Below are 3,752 nucleotides of genomic sequence, written 5' to 3'. Positions count from 1 at the left end.
GGACAAAAGATAAACCTTCCTGCAAGGAGACAAAATGCCAAGTTAAGCTAGGCTGCAACCCCTAGCCCCACTGCCCACCACAGGGTTGCCCCAGTAAAGCAGAGGATTCCAGCCCACCTGGTGTGGCCAAGAGAAAGGCTAAATCCTTTGAACCAAGTACAGGGGCCCGGGACAGGTTCAGTCCTAGACTTCTTGCCAGGGGACAGTTCAGTTGCCTGGACGTGGTCATGTTGGAATTAGAATCATCTGATGGTTATTTGGAGTATTATGTGCTCAATTCCCCACGCTGGGAGAAAAAAGAATGAGAAGCTTCCTGTTTGTGACATGGAATGTGCATGCCTAAAAAATCGGCTTTAGTGCCCAGTGAAGAGTCAGGGTGGTAGGGGGAGCCATCTACAGAAACTGTTTGGGGAAGGACTCTGATAGATACAGCAGAGAGATTTCAGCAACACAAGAGAAGTAAGAAGAAATGGATGGAGCAAAGGCAATATCTGGCCGGGTGCGGTGGCTCATGCCTGTAATCCCAGCACTTTGGGAGGCTGAGGCATGCAGATCACTTGAGGTTGGGTGTTCAAGATCAGCCTGGACAACATGGTGAAACCCTGTCTCTACTGAAAATACAAAAATTAGCTGGGTGTGGTGGCGCACACCTGTAGTCCCAAGCTACTAGGGAGGCTGAGGCAGAAGAATCACTTGAACCCAGGAGGCGAAGGTTGCAGTGAGCTGAGATTGTGCCACTGCACTCCAACCTGGGCGACAAAGTGAGACTGTGTCTCAAAACAGCAACAACAAACAAACAAACAAACAAAAACAATGGCAATATCTGTGTGCTGAAGATTCCTACATCTCTAGCTCCAGCCCTAACCCTTCCACTGAGCTCCAGACTGCCTATTTGCTGGACAGTTCCACCAGGAACTCCTACAAGTTCTTCAGGGAAACAGGACCAAACTGAACTGGTAATTAATTCTCCCCTACAGGCCTGCTCCTGTGAGTGGGCTCAGTGAATCCCGTACAGAAACCTGAGAATCACCCTGGATTCCTCCCTCTCTCCTCCTCATTTAGTCAAACCCCAGAGTCAATCAGTTCACCCCAGAGTCAATCAGTTCTGTTTTTTTACTCTTTCACCAGTTATTGCCACTGCTTTAGTTCAGGCTCTCATCCCTTTTTATTGCCTGGAATTTTTAATAGTCGCCAACATGGATTCAATGAAGGTAAATGAAGCTAATTGCACATTTTTAAAAAATGAGGTAGTTGGGACACTCGATGAAGCAAATCAAGAGATAAAGTCTCTTGTAATATTTTTTGTAGATAAGACAGGGTGGGGCAGGGGATGCCTCCAGCTGGTTTATGGTTCCTGGGTGTACACAAGGGGGTCTGTGTGTGGGTACTGGATCTTCCCATCTTCTCCTGGGAGAGAAAGACAGGCACCCAGTGCAGATTCACGGACGTGGTCCGTTGGGCAAGCCTGGGGCTGGCTGGAAGCTGGGGCAGCTGAGGGGGACTTGCCTTCTTGCGTGGTCTGAGTCCAGTTCTGCAGCCCTTTCAAGAACAGAGGTGCAAAGCCGGAGAGAAGCAGCGGCACCAAGGGAGATGTGGAAGGCAGGCTGAAGAAGCAGAGAGAGAGAGGAGAGGACCCTGCCATTCATCTTCCCATCTCCACTGCCTTCGGTTGCCCACTCTGTCCTTCAACTACATTTGGAAATGCAATTTGAGGCTGAGAGGACCCTGGGAGGGCTATGAAGCACAAATTAAAACCAAGACGGTTGTGCCACCACCCCGTTTCTAGCCTCCTGTGACAACTCAGATGAAGAAGGGAGTGTGTGTGGCATTGAGGGAGGGACAACTCTCACTGTGAGAAAAGGAAGCAGTTTTGGCCCTTTAGTCAAAGGTCACTGGGATTTGGGTGGGGGTGGAGTGGGGTGGATCTGAGTGGAAGAAAGAGCAAAAAGGGAGTGAGGAGGTCCTCATGGGTAGCATTTGCTCTCTTCCCGGATGGATGGCAGGCCCTGGGGATTCCCCTTGGAGCGTCCCCTGGATCCCTTGAGTGCTGACGTCCTGCACAGCATCTTTACAGCAGGGATGACATCACCCTTGTTTCTTAGGCTAGGGACCCAAGGGGTAGCTTAGGAAAGGCCTTACCCCAAGAGGTGGGGTGGGAGGGAGAGCACTTGAAATGATGTCTTCCAAACAGGTCTTTGACTGTAACTACCAGGGAGAGGGCCTGGTCTTCTCAAAGGTGTTGGAGGTCATTCCTGTGAGTCCTTTGGAGGTCACAAAACCCAGTGGGGGCAGGCAAGGGGAAAGCTCACCCCTCTTACCTTTTTCCAGAGGTTACGGTTCCTATCACATTGGAATACATGGCCGCTAATCTTCCACAGGGCTGGGCAAGTGGAGATAGTGTGATCTGAGGCAATCCGCCTGAAAACTGGTTCTTTCCTCTAAATCTCGCAGAGGTTCCAGAGGACAGGGTGGGGCAGAGAGCTGGTCAGGAGGGGGAACTGAGGTCAAAGGCTGATGACCAGTTCCCAGGGTTAAGCAAAGTGTAGAGCCCAGTGTTGTTTAATTAGTAGAGAAGTTTTAAAGTTCAATCAGGCCCAGGGAAAGCCTGAGCCACCTCTCTTGCCCACACTCCCTCACTCTTCTCCTCAGCTTTATAGAAAAGGAAAAGGAGAGTATGTTCATACCCTCAAACTTGGTTAGGAAATACCTGACTGAGGAGAAACTTGTCTGCAGGATTTTTTGTTTCTCGTTAACTAAATCAGAAGATAGAAATAGTTAATGTCCAAAAACTTCTAGCCCTCTACCTGTAATTCCCTCTCTCATAGTTTTCTTTATGGAGAGAGGGAGAGAGAGAGAGAAATATCTAATTAGAGAAGGCAAAGAGGGACAAGCTGCTACCTTCAGGCATCTGAGTGCCAAGGTGTCCCTGGCACAGACAAGGAAAACACAATGGTTACACCTGTGGCCCACAGAGAGACCCATTCCCCAGCAGCCCTGAAGTGGTGGGACAGGGAGAGAAGAGCAGGGCCTCGGGGTGCATGCCAAGCGCGTTTCTAAGGGGTGTGAGCAGCTGGGAAATACTTAGCAAAACTCTACTGGGGGATCAGGAGACAGAATGCGGGGCAGGTGAAAAACCCACATACAACTGCTGAAATAAAAACAAACTAAATTATATTTATGTGTATCGTTATTTTTATTAGTTATTGGGGAGATTGGGTAAATTCAAACTAGTGGAGATAAAGGGCAGGTTTGTTTACATTTCCCTCTTCTGAAATAGCCAAAAGCACCATCACAGGGACTGCAGCCACCAAGTTCACAGGGCGCGTGTGCCTCCTGCTGTGTGATCAAGGACTCCTTGTAGTTGTTGTTGCAGTCATAGGCATTTTCGAGAGCTCTTCGTTCATGAGAGAGGACATCTCTCCTGAACTGAAGCTGTGTCTAAGTTCTTGGCTGATTCAGACCCTGGATCCTTTGAAGCCCTCCATGTGCAGTGTGAACAGTAGCCGAGAACTGTCCCAAAGGGCCCCAGAATGCCCAGAGGCTCATCTGTCACCCTAGATTAAAGACTATTGAAAAGGCTCCTGTTCAACCACTTGAGTTCAACAAATACACGAGTGCTGCTTGTGCCAGTAGACACTGTTCTTGGGGCTGGGATTCCATTCGGGGGAGACATACAGCAATCACATAAAGAATCAGTATTTTAGGCCAAGCGTGGTGGCTCACACCTGTAATCCCAGCACTTTGGTAAGCTG

Source organism: Pan paniscus, chromosome 1 (assembly GCF_029289425.2).
Source record: "Pan paniscus chromosome 1, NHGRI_mPanPan1-v2.0_pri, whole genome shotgun sequence".
In the NCBI taxonomy this organism is placed as follows: Eukaryota; Metazoa; Chordata; class Mammalia; order Primates; family Hominidae; genus Pan; species Pan paniscus.
The sequence above is the reverse complement of the archived record's forward strand: the minus strand, read 5'-3'. Positions refer to the sequence as shown.